The following is a 14517-nucleotide window of genomic DNA, read 5'->3' as shown; positions in this document are numbered from 1 at the left end:
GGCAACTCTTAGAAGAAATGATGATAGTGTATCTGGGCATGGTGTCAACCTCCAGTCTCCTCTCCTGTGATGCAAGTTAATCTTCCTTAGGTGATAAGGTTTCCAGAGATAGAATTCATGAAAATTAGTTCCTTTTGGAGATCCCTCCTTAGGCAAATGACAGAAACTGAGAAAAAGTTCTCTGCCTGCATCTCATATTCCCAAAGTATCTTCAGTTTCAAGTTATCAGCACATTAAAGCATCATATTTTGTGATGGCATAGCCTACCTCCTTCAAGAACAAGGTAGAATTATGGCTTTTATGCACATTAAAAATGATTTAAAATTTATTTTATTTATATGATATGAGGGAACAAAGCAGATGTTTTAACTGATTTAAAATAAAGGTCAAAAGTTTTTATGTGGTAAAGGAATATTTAAATGAATTGCAAATAGAGGCTATATTATGGTTCTCCAAAGAGAAAGAAGCAATAGAATATGCATATAGATTTATGAGAAGGAATCTATTACAAGAATTGGCTTATACAATTATATAAGCTGAGAAGTTCCATGATAGGCAGTCTGCAAGCTGAAGACCATGAGATGCCAGTAGCATGGTCCACTTCAGGTCTCAAAGCCTCAAAACCAAGATGATGGTGTAACTTAATTAGAAGCCAAAGGCCTGAGAACCTAGGTGACTATTGGTACAGGGCCTGGATCCAAAGACCAGAGAACTTGATGTTCTGGTGTTCAAGGAAGTAGAAGAGTTTATTACAGCTCAGAGAGAGGGAGACCAATTTGCCTTCTGTGATTGTTCTATCTGGACCTCTGCGGTTTGAATTGTAAACACCAAAATTGAGGCTTGATCTTCCACACTATGTTTTCTCAGATTTCTTATCTTTTCTGGAAATACCCTCACTGTAAATATTCTATAACCCAATCAAACTAACACATAAAATTAACCATCACAAACACAAAACTTTTTTCTAGAATGAAGTGGGGATCAAATCTCTATCAGACAGGATAGAATTTACCTATTAATTACCTATAATTTACAAGGAATTGCAAAATTATTCAGACAATGAACAGGGCTAGAATCTGGAATCTGAAGAGGTCAGATAAGAAGAACAAAACATTTTTTACAAATGTTTTATTTCAGTTCACAAAAGCAGAATCTACTAACTTATTGAGTTACAGATAGATAGAGGCAAAAATGTGTAATATCTTTCCTTGCCTATCATAAGGGTCATATCAACACTCCAATAACAAAAGACAGGTTAACAAGAGAAAAGTATAACAATTTATTGTTTATAGTTTTATATGACACAGACGACTTGAAAAAGACCCAGGGTAAACTATCCCTATTATATCCCTAGCCTTTTGTATTTATTTATTTATTTTTAAATTTTGACAGAAGTGTACAAATATGATTGGACAAAAAGGGTATGATATAATGGTATGGTATGGTAATCTAAGAGTATGATCTAATGATCCATACACCGAGGGGTAAAGCCAGCAAGGCCTGTTGGTGCAAATTTTTCTAGGATATTTTGCCTCTGATATTTGTATGAGGCAGGACCCTTCTAGAACAAGAGTCTTCAGGGATAAGGGAGAGAGTGACCTTTTTATGTTTTATGGATGGCTTGGGAGGAAAGGAGATCTAGTCTTTGTGACCCACCTTGAGCAATAGGAATATTGTTTTTTGTAGCTTACTTCAGAGGAGAGAGAAAAGTATGAGACAGGCAGATGAGAGATCAGAAATACCTTACATCTGAAACTTTACACTTTCTTTCAGTTCAAAGTACTAAATCTGCTAAGATACCATACTTTAGTGTATCATGTCTGAATCCCAACATTTGCTTAAGAGGAAAGAGAAACAAATCCTTATACATTTAGAAAATAGAACATTAAAATGCAAAAATATCCTTAGAAAATCACATCATATCATATCTTGTGTAAATATTCTTGTTGCACAGGATCTTGGTAGCATAAGCCAGTACCTTTAGTATCTGACACAATCCTTTTGCATAGAGTCTCTAAGACAGATTTTCTTTGTTGAAGGTGAAGCACTCTGGCCTATAGCTTATGGCAGACGTTTTCAGGTAAGCCTCAGAGTGAAACAAACAAAATCATTTATAAATGACAAAAAGATTATAAATGGCTGTGGTTAATTTATTACTGATAATTTTCAAAAGTGAAAGATCTAATGAGCATTCATTACAAGAATAATGAAGCTGACAAGGAAATTTGGTTGTTTCTTTGACATGTAAACCAAGATAGTAGAGTCAGTCCAAAAAAATGTTTCAGATGAAATAATTATAAGAAGAATGATTAACTTTATTTTCACAGAAAACCATAAACATTACACCTAATTTGTGAAAATTTAATGAATATAATTTTTACTGAGAGAAATATCTTAAAACAAAAAATACAATAAGCCTAACATAACATGTAATAAGTATGCCAAGTATATAGTAACAATGTACCAATAATATATTGAGTAAAGAGATTTAGATAAGTCTGGAATATAACCTCAAACACACACACACACACACACACACACACACACACACACACACAAACACACATTCTTTCAGTAAGTGCTGTGAATTCCCATTTGAAATCCACTGACAGATAAGATGGTATATTCGAGTTAAAGAAGCTACATTAGACCAAGTTAACATTTTAGAAGTAACTGAAATTATGACTAAGAACACTATATTCTTGCCATCTAATATCAGGCAAAACACCAACAACACTCTGATAAATAGAACTATATCATGGGACAGCAAGCATTTTGACAACTCACGCAGAACCTCCCACAAAATATACAATAACTGAAAGCTTTATGTTAATAATATTTTACCCAGATAAATTTAACTTAGAGAAAGGTGAGCATTTCTTCTGATTGGAAAATTCTTCTCATGAAACTCATAAATAATAATACATCAAACAAACCTAAGTAATTTTATCACCTCTTGTATTAGTCTGCTTTGCTTTGCAGAGACCAAGATACATGACAAGAACAACTTAGAGGAGGAAATATTTATTTTGACTCACAGTTTCAGATGATTCAGTTCACAGTCAGTCAGCTACATTTCTCTGAGCCTGAGGTGAGGCAGAACATTATGGTGGACGTGCATGCAGAGTAAATTTGCTCACCTCACGTCAGCTGGGAAGCAGTGAGAAAGGCCAGAAAGAAACCCTTCCAGGGCTTTCCCCCAGTGACCTACTTCCTCAGACTAGGTCCTACCTCCCAGGAGTTCATTCAACTATCAATAAGTTGATGGATTAATCCTGACTGGTGAGTTCAGAGCTTTCATGATCCAATCATTCATTGCCTTAAAATCCTATCTCTGTATGTATACATGAGACTTTGAGGGACATTCCAGATCAAAATCATAACACCTCTTTTTTACAATGTCAAAGATAGCCTGAAAAAATGTTTTTTTAAAAAAATTCTGTTTTATATATAGGATTAGTCTTGCAGAGGAAAAAATAAAATATTGTGAGGATATTTGAATATTGAAAATAGTAATTGGATTATAGGTATCTGAGACACAACAGCTGTTTACTCATTTCAAAGTGACAAAGTATTAAATGAAAGACATGGAAGATGCCTGATTGTAATAAACCTTAGCACTATCCTAAGTGAGGAATCTAAGTTTCCTTAAATAATCAAGGACATGATAAAGTTAACATAAACCAAAGAAGGTTATTATGGTATGATGCACATCTTTGCACCTAATTAGATGAACTGAAAACAACAACAAAAACAATAACAACCCCTCATATAATAGATGAAAGCAATGAACCAAGGAATCATGCCTATCAAATTCAAGCAAACTGATAAGATTTTAACACAGTCCACAATTTTTCAAACTCAGATATTATGAACAAAGCCAAAAAAAATACATTTCCAACTTTTTCCTTCATTATACTTTCATATTCTGAAATTAACTGGCACAGGAACTGTATTTTAGGACTGATCTCAGAATATCCACAAGGTCAGAATTCATTCCATAGTATTAATAACATCCATAGTAACATCCAGTGTATTAATCCTTGCTATTTTTTGAATGTATCAGTGGGTGTACATTTTTAAATTTCTCAGTTTCAATTTCTAATACAGTATCAATAAACTCACACAAAGAGCTCTTGGGAGCCTTCGGTAGCTTTAAGATCACAAAGGAATTTGGAGACGAACACACTAATACTCCTTTGGTACAACATGACTTCTTAGAAAACAAAAATAAATCAAGGACATATATATATATATATATATATATATATATATATATATATATATATATGTGTGTGTGTGTGTGTGTGTGTGTGTATATGAAATATATTTGTAACTTTTAACTGAAGTAAGTTTTGTGTAACAGTAAACTTGGAGTGGGAGGTAGATAACCATAAATGTTACACCTCATCATCCCTGTACCCAGCAGAGATCATGAATAAACATAAAACAACTTTCTACAGCTTTACATTATATGATTTCTCAAAGCTGCAAAATAAATGTGTTCATGAACAATCCCAAATATATTATCTTTCTATAGCATATAAAAATAATGAAAACTATAGGAGCTTAATATTATGATTAGTAATCTGTGCCTCTGCATTCTCTTATTTAAAATTAATTTAGATACCTAGTGAATATTTATTAAATAAGTCACAAAAATACAAGCTTAAGGTTTCAAGTTACCTAAAGATCCTGCAAGCTAACAAACTGTAGAAATAATTACTGTTCACATAAAGTTCGTCAGAATAATTATTTAATTTGATTAAACACAAAATTACATTTTTCATAATCTTAAACATTAAGATGAATATAGCTTATTTCATCAGTAAACTTGTATAAATTTATGATGAACATACTTAAATAGAATAAGATCTGCAATAATATTATGCTTAGCACTGTTAAATTAGAAATGACATAGCTCTTTTATTAAACCTCAAATATTAAACTAGTCTCATTTGCTAAGGTCTTTACTAAATTATGTGAACTTGAATTTTTGAAACATTTCTGAATTTGTTTCTGAATTCTGCAAGAATGCTTTTAAATCTAACACACTGCAATTTTTTAAAGTTCAATTTACTTATGCTCTTAGAATTTTAGGAATATTCTATTTACATAAACACTTACTTTATAAAGCAACCCTTTAATATAAGAGATCTTATATTCTAATTTCTTTTTTTTAAAGAGAGAGAGAGAGAATATTGATATTTATTTTTTGGTGGACACAACATCTTTGTTTTGTATTTTATATTCTAATTTCTTGATATCATCATCATATAGGAACATATTGCACCCTATCTTATTCTGCTAAGACTGTCATAAGAAAATACCATGAAATGAAAAGATGGGACTTAAACAACAGAAATTTGTTTCTTATAATTCTGGAAACTGGAAAGTCCAAGATCAAGATGCCAACAATTGGTTTCATTCAGACCCCTCTTTTCTAGGTTTGTAGGAGGCCAGTATTTAACTGTAGACTCACACAACCTATTCTTTTCCCATGATCTTGTTGAATTATGACCTTATTTAACCTTAATTACTTCCTAAAGATACTTAGACATGCAGACACAATTAAAGCTTATAGCACAATTCTAAAATTTCAGCCATAGGTTAAGAAGCCTGGAAAATTCATGCTAGTTACTCATTGGTCTACATAAAACAGTTGAGTTCTTCCCATTCTTCAATCCTTAATTGACCTGAGCCAAAACAGACAAACAATTAGGAAAGAATACTAAACTAGATTCTCTGTTGTCTCTCAGTTATTAGATCTAAGATCTCTTTATACAACCAATAATCTATTTATAAAGATCATCAAATGATCATAACATAAAATCAAATTCCCAGTGAAAATATTAACAAACCAGATTCTCTGTTGTCTCTCAATCAAAAAATATCTCTATAAAACATGAATTCATTTTTAGTGATCAGACTATAAGAACAAATTCTTAATTCTAAGCAATGTATTGACCATAAGCAAAGCATAAAAACATTAGTTGAAATCAAAATTAATATTATAAAAATACTGTCAGCATAGTGCTGTGATCACTTTAGATTCACCTCTGAGAGCCAAGGAAAATCAAAGCTAAATTAAAACTCTTGAAATGTGATTTTCAGGAAAAGATCTTAACTTTGGATTGTGCAGAGGAGAGTGAAGGCAAGGGAGGGTCTCTGGGGATGGGAAGGATAGTAGAATGATACAGATATTATTACCCTATATACATATATGCTTACACCACTGGTGTGACTCTCTACGCCATGTACAGCCAGAGGAATGAGAAGTTGTGCTCCATTTGTGTACAATGTGTCCAAATGTATTCTACTGTCATGGATAACTAATTAGAACAAATTTAAAAATTCAAAAAAATCTCGAAGATATAAAAATAAATACATTAAATTTTACTCACATGATAGGATGTATATATTACAACTGTTTTAAATGAGAAGCCAAAGAATCACAAATGGATATTTAGTAAAGGAGTAATGGAATGACATATACCCTCACAGACTGGTGGGAGACAACCACCTCCAACACTACAATCATCATAAAAATTCCTATTCTTTCATAGCACTTAATTCGTTCCAAGCATGCCTGTAAACACTTTACATACACTAATTCATATATTCCTTATAATAGCTCTGAAGTGGATACTTATACTGTCTCCATTTTATAAGTGGAGAAACTAAGACACTGAAAATTGAAATAATCTGTCCATGTTTAAATGGGTAGTTAGGCCTAGTAGTTAGGCCTCTATGATGTCAGTGGGTAATTTGGAGAATTTCACCTGAATTTTGATGTTGATTAATATAATCTATAAGTTTAATAAAATAATTAGTCTTTTCTGAATCATAAAAACAAAAAAAATCCTCATTCTTGCATTGGTTCATTGAATAATTATTGAGTACTACTACATCCCAGGTACTATGCTAAGTGCTACAAGTACATATATAAGTGAAGCAGAATCCTGGCTTTGATTTCCCAGGCTAAAGAGGGAAATAGACATATCTATATAATTCCAAAGCAATATACAGTAATAAGAATTAATATTTCCATGATGCAGAACACATATATTAAAGAAATGAATATTGAATGAAGAAAACATTAAAGATGTGGCAGGTATGAGGTTAGGGAGGGCCTTGAATACCATTCTGAGCAACTTTGACTTTATCTGAAAGACCAGTTAGAGCTATTTTAGGGTTCAAAGCAAAGCAGTGACATAATCAAAATTGCATTTAAGAAAAATCTTATCAGTATAAGTATGGAAATGGAATTGAACAGGTAGCATACCTGGTTCCAGAGAGACTATCAGTTATCCAAAAAAATAATAATATTAAAAACTTTCAGAAATGATTGGACTATTTGTTTGCTTAAATTTCTGTGGATTAGCAATTTGGTCTGTACTCACTTGGCCTCTTCCATAAATCTCCTCTGGGATATCATCTACACATTTGATCATTTGTGTTATCTATTTTGTGGACCTCTCTGTCCCCATAGCTTTTAATCTATAAAAAGGTAACCCATGGTTCTGTACATGGTACAAAAGAGAGAATCATGGATCTCCAAAGGTGTCCATGCTGTAATCCCTAGAATTGGGACTATATTACCTTACATAATAAAAAAGGGGGGCACTGCAGATGTGATTAAGTTAATGATCATGAGATAGGGAGATTATCCTGGTCTATACAGATGGGGGTCCTTATGAGAGGGGATCAGGAAGATCCCAGTTACAGGAGGAGATATGATGACAAAAAATCAGCGGTGAGGGATTTAGAAAGACATTTGAAGATGCTACCAAGTGAGCTTTGAAGCTAGAGGAAGAAGCTATGAGCCAAGGAATATAGGCAGCCTACAGAAGCTGAAAAATGTAAGAAAACATCCTCCTCCACAGAGTTTGCAGAAGGAATGCAGCCTAGTGACACCTTTACTTTAATTCAGTGAGACTGATTTTGAAATTCTGACCTTCCAAGCTATAAGATAAATAAAAGAAGAGGCTACAAGGCCTCCAAAGGCTTGTTCAAAAGTTGTACATTGTTACTTTTTCCACATTGCTTTAGGCAGAGCAATTCACAAATTCAGCTCTGATTCAAGGATGAGGAAATAAATCCATCTTTTAATTAGAGACATATGAAACTTTGTTGCCTTTTTAAATTCATAATTTTGGCGACAGAGTAATCCAGGTAACAAGGGTAAAAAAATTCAACTAAGTTTGTTATAAGTCTGGAAAGGAATAGAGAAGTTCAAAGAATATTTAATAAGAAAACCCATCGAATTTTTAGTATTAACTGAATATGGAGCATAAAGAAGATAAAACATAGTGGATCCTCACACCAAACCTATGAAGTTAAGTAAATATTATCATCTACCTTTATCAGAGGTTCAAAACTGAATCCCAAAGGGATGAAATGATTTGTCTGATTTCCTACAACTTAAATTAGAACACAGGATTACTGACCCCTGTTTATTTCTCTTGATTAGACTATGTTTCTTACATATTGCCATACCCTTGCCCTTTCCACATCCCCTCTTGAGTTCTCAGATTAATGGAAAATAAGCCACTGCTTACTGTATTATCTGGAATGGGTAACAATGTTCACTTCTACACCAGCATACTGCATACCAGATAATGTAGAAAATTGAAGGAGAAGCTATTATTAAAAATACAAATCCAAATGAAGCCACCTTTTACTAATCGTACCATAAGGACACTAGTCATAAGACCTAAGATGCTGGGTTTACTAAGATTTTATTTAGGGGGTTTATAAAGGAAGACATGGTCATTAAGGCTTCTTTCTCTGGAAATCATATTTTTTTCTTTCTCTTTCTCCTTGGGAACTATTAGCAAGTTGAGGAAGTAGCAAACACCTTTCTTAACTGCTGTTATATCATGTAACTAGTTTCCTTAGCAACTTTTTACATAAATCTTCATATACTAATTTGAAAATTGTAAAAATGAATGTGATGTCACTGATCTTAAAGTTATAAAAATTGCCTTTAAGTATTCCTTCTTTGAATTTCCATGTAAAAGACATATTCTAACTTTTGGTTCTTATTCCAGTAGATATTTATCTAGCATTGTTTTATGAATCAATAAATAATTGATACAGTTGAGCAACAAAAAACGAACCATGTTTTCACGGGAAAACAGACATACAATAAACTTTTGCATTGGAAATCCCTATTCTACAAAATATAGAGTGTTATCTGTTACACTGTACACCTATTACTTAGGTGAGGCTTACAATTAGATGGGATTATTATATGGGCCTTCCTTATGATAGGAAATCTAACCCAGAGCAGATAAGTTTTTAATAAAGTCTAGTTGCTATTACTGTAAATAAATATAACTACAAATTTTAAATTGACAGATAAAATTGTATTTGTCATGTACAACCTGATTTTTTAAGTATGTAAGCATTGTAGAATGGTTAAATCTGTATAAATAGAATGTACACCTCTCATAATTTTGTAGTGAGAGCTCTTAACATGTACCATTAACTTTTTTAAAAAAATATTTTATTTTTTAGCTGTAGTTGGACACAATACCTTTATTTATTTATTTATTTAATGTGGTGCTGAGGCTTGAACCCAGCGCCTCACATGTGCTAGGCGAGCACTCTACTGCTGAGCCACAACCCTGGCCACCTTGTTAACTTTTTTCATGAATACAATATATGGTCTTTAAATAAAGTCCCCATCCTGTATAACAGATCTCTTAATCTTCTTCGTCCTAACTGATAAGGCTTCAAGTTACAAAGAAAGTAGCTATAGTATCAATATAAAGCCTATTTCTTATGGATAATGAGGTTAGGTGGCAGAAGAATCAATAATCAACTATTCAGGGCTCAGAATATGTAGGAGCAAGCCCTTTAGGGGTGTGGTTATGTGCAGTGAAAGAATGATTAAGTCTTATGTTTATATGATGTCAGCTGAATGATTGGGAGTTACATTAGTAGAGTAGCTTAAAAAATATCACAAGAGGAAGATGAGCTCTGGCTCTTACCCATGTATGGGATAGACCATTCTAATGTGCTCTTGACCAGGGTCAGAATTAGCTTAGAAACTGCAAGGACTTATAAAACTATATGAACACAAATACACCTGGATACTGTATCAGTATTATCACTAACATTTTTAAGCTGTGTGCAAATGATATTGTGAGGAATAAAATCTCAGTTTATTTCAAAGAATTAGTGAACTAGTAGCTATTTCCTGTCATTGTGTATTTTTCTTAAAAATCACATGGTATAAATAAGACTGGCACTCAAGAAAATCCTTGTCATTGTTGAGATTAGTTTTAAAGGCCTCTTTTTCCATGGAATCACTGAGTGAGTGACATAGGTATACAAGCAAAAGTTTTTCTCTTACTTCCTGAAATTCAGGTCAGACCTTCAGAATTTGGTTCCTACTAATGATACTCAAGGGAGGGGAGTACACACAGCATCAAGCTGACTCCAAGATAGCTAGTTGAGTGTGCCTTCTCCTATATCATGTTATCTTTTACAAATATCACCAGATTACATTTTTATGTAAGATTATCATTATCATCTCATCGTCATCATTTTTATCAACATTTGTATGACACTTTGCACTTTACAAAGTACACTTATCTTCAGATGTTGATTGCTGTAAAGCTAATGAAGCATATAAACTTTTCCAGGCCTCCTCCAATCCCTGAGAGCAGATTTAGCAATGTTTTGTCTTATCAAATGTTTTATAAAATATGCAGAAGATATTTTAACGGAATTTGGTTTAGACACTTTCACTCTTATCTGGTAACATTGGAGTAAACAAGCATTTCAGGGATCTGAAGTTGAGTTCACAAAATATTTGTTTTAGTAGGACATATTCTTGGGATTCACAGTCATTTCTGCATATAGATAAATTATGTTATTGACCCCAGTTTCATTGGCCTTAAAGAAATCCTTCTACCACACCCTGTACTCTCTAACCCAAAGACCAGAGGCTGCAGAATCAGAAGTCATGTAAGCATCAAAATGTGCCCTAAAGTGTTTGGTAACAGAAGCAGAAGTCAAAGATAGAGACATAAGCTTTGAAATACAGAAAGCTAGAACCAGCCTTTGGAAAATTACTCTACATTTAAAGGAAAATTGATTTTAAAAATTGTTAGAAATTTTTCCTTGTTTGACAGTAATTGTCAAAATTTTCACATTTTGAATAGTAACAAAGTATACAGCTTAAGGAAACTCCCAGATTTATCAATAATAAAATAATGAATCTCAATCAAACATGCTAGAGGAAATATCATATTTTATTTCCATTCTGTCTATAGAAAATATAAAATTTTGTTATATAAAGAGGAAAACAAAATATATACAAAAGAAATGTAAGGAATAAAGGTATAAAGTGTGTCATGCAGTTAATTTATGAAAACGTGATTTTTTGTGGGGGAGGGGATTCTGTGATGTTCATCGTATTCATCAGCTTTCAAAAAATGTATAATATGAAGTGATTTCTTGTCACTTATTCACTTTCATACTTAATACTGTGTTCTTTTTTTGTGTGTACACCTTAGAGCCACGGAACCTGAATTGCTTCCTATCTGTGTACTCTATAACCAACCCTCATGATATTTCTTAGCTATATTATGCTTTACAGATTAGAGTGATGCACCTCATTCATTTGATCTTTCTGCAAGAAATATGAGGGTCTACTATGTGCCATTTGCTCTTCTGTTATCTGAGGATGTGGCAATGAACATCACAGACAAAAATCCCTTCCCTCATCCATCATATATTCTTTTTTTTTTATTGTTGGTCATTCAAAACATTACACAGTTCTTAATACATCATCTTTCACAGTTTGATTCAAGTGGGTTATGAACTCCCAACTTTACCCCGTATACAAATTGCTGTATCACATCAGTTACCCTTCCATTGATTGACATATTGCCTTTCTAGTGTCTGATGTATTCTGCTGTCTGTCCTATTCTCTACTATCCCCCCTCCCCTCCCCTCCCCTCCCCTTTTCTCATCCCTGTTTAATGTAAATCTTCTTCTCAAGCTCTTCATCCTTACCCTGTCCTTGTTTAACTCCCCTTATATCAAAGGGGTCATTTGGTATTTGTTTTTTAACGATTGACTAGCTTCACTTAGCATAATCTGCTCTAATGCCATCCATTTCCCTCCAAATTCTATGATTTTGTCGTTCCTTAATGCAGAGTAATACTCCATTGTGTATAAATGCCACATTTTTTTTATCCATTCATCTATTGAAGGGCATCTAGGCTGATTCCATAATCTTGCTATAGTGAATTGTGCTGCTATGAACATCGTTGTAGCAGTGTCTCTGTAACATGCTCTTATTAGGTCTTTAGGGAATAGACCGAGAAGGGGAATAGCTGGGTCAAATGGTGGTTCCATTCCCAGCTTTCCAAGAAATCTCCATACTGCTTTCCAAATTGGCTGCACCAATTTGCAGTCCCACCAGCAATGAACAAGAGTGCCCTTTTCCCCGCATCCTCTCCAGCACTTATTGTTGTTTGACTTCCTAATGGCTGCCAATCTTACTGGAGTGAGGTGGTATCTTAGGGTAGTTTTGATTTGCATTTCTCTATCTCTCGCCATGCACAAAAGTTAACTCAAAATGGATTAAGGAGCTTGATATTAAATCAGAGACACGGCATCTGATAGAAGAAAAAGTTGGTTATGATCTACATACTGTGAGATCGGGCCCCAAATTCCTCAATAGGACACCCATAGCGCAAGAGTTAACAACTAGAATCAGCAAATGGGACTTACTCAAACTAAAAAGTTTTTTCTCAGCAAAAGAAACAATAAGAGAGATAAACAGGGAGCCTACATCCTGGGAACAAATCTTTAATCCACACACTTCAGATAGAGCCCTAATAACCAGAATATACAAAGAACTCAAAAAATTAGACAATAAGATAACAAATAACCCAATCAATAAATGGGCCAAGGACCTGAACAGACAGTTCTCAGAGGAGGACATACAATCAATCAATAAGTACATGAAAAAATGCTCACCATCATATATTCTTAACATTATAGAAAGTTATATAAATTATTCTTTATCCCTTATCAGAGAGTTTCAAATGAGTAAATAATCTTGGACTAGATTCCAGGTATTATTCATCCACTTAGTTCCTCTTTCTCTGATTAGCTTAATTTACATTGCTCTTGTTTTATTTTCTACCCTCTTCTGTGGGATGGGATTTGGAATTTATCCTTTCCCAGGCTTCAACAAGTCTCTGCTTTCTTTGTGACCTTTGTAAGGGTCCTAGTATGAAGTGAGATGCATTTCTTAGATAGGCTTTCTTATTTTTAACATGGCTTTATTTTAACCCTTTTGGATGAAATACACTCTAAGCATAAACTTTCTGGTATTTTTGTCCTTTTATCTAGGTCACTGCTTAGATTTTCTTTTCTTTTTTTTTTCCTTTTTAGTTTTCAAATTGCACTCAGCTCATGTTGCAAAGAATAGATTCTTAGCCATCAATTTTTGCTTTCTAGGTAAAAGGGAATAGGTTACTCCTTTTAAATGTCTTCCAGAATCCACTAGCTTTCTCTCAGCAGTATCTTTATATAGCTACAGTTAATATATCTACATCTATATATTCATCCTAGGTTTTGTTTTTGTTTTTTATTGCTTGACAACAGAGTTTTTACTCTGTCTTCCACTTTTCATTCATTATGGAAGTGCTTGGTGTTAATAAGAACTGGTAAATTCTCCCAAGGTTGTAGAGTACAATAATAGTAGAAGTACAAATTGGAGTAGGCCGAGTTATTCAGCAAGAATTGCTTTTCTTGCACTGTTTTTGGCTCCATCGCTGCATTCAAATAAAAAAAATGAGTGTTAAAGTCAATTTCTTATAGCAATTTTGCAGGCAGCTAAATCTGCAACTGAGGCAAGAGAGAGCTATTTTGGGGCTTGAATTATTGGAGATAATTGAGTCATGTAACCACTTCATTCCCCATGTTTAGACAGGTTTTGAGACATCATCTGATTTTCTTCAAAGGTATACATGGTAAAAAGAATTTCCCTAAAAGACTCACCTAGTCTTTCTAACTCAAATACTATAATTCGATTTGCTTCATTCCAGCATAGCTGCCTATCATTCTCCTAGGCAATAGCAGTTAAAGTTCTTAAAAAGTGCTTGAATTCCCATGGGGCTTTATGGTGACATTTTACTAATATGCTTTGGTAAACAAGACATTCAAACTTGTGAAACCCAAGCCCATTTCTCTGGCTTTATTCTTGTTTTAAACATGTCATTAAGAAAAAAGAATGTGTCAGAAAGATCAAACTTGCTGCTTCAAAATTCACTTGATTTATTACCAGTCTAGAACTTGTTTCTTACTGTCTACAATAATGTTATTTATCATTTATCCTTTTCATTGATAGAGACAAAAATTTAAATCTCCTTGTGACAATGTTGATTTTTGTTTGCGGATGAAAGGCCAGGTTATTAAACCTCCTTCCTACTATGAGCTAGACAAAAATTGAGTACTTTATTACCCCCTGTGTTCTTTTCAACA

The 14517-nt window shown here is 33.4% G+C and overlaps 1 protein-coding gene across 1 annotated transcript in view; it reads left to right on the top strand.

Moving 5' to 3' along the window:
- Positions 1-14517, top strand: part of Il1rapl2 (interleukin 1 receptor accessory protein like 2) — a 1069701-nt gene that overhangs the window by 980440 nt on the left and 74744 nt on the right. The gene's annotated exons all lie outside the window — the stretch shown is intronic.

This window comes from Ictidomys tridecemlineatus, chromosome X (assembly GCF_052094955.1).
Source record: "Ictidomys tridecemlineatus isolate mIctTri1 chromosome X, mIctTri1.hap1, whole genome shotgun sequence".
NCBI lineage: Eukaryota > Metazoa > Chordata > Mammalia > Rodentia > Sciuridae > Ictidomys > Ictidomys tridecemlineatus.
This window is presented reverse-complemented; position numbering and strand designations above follow the sequence as displayed.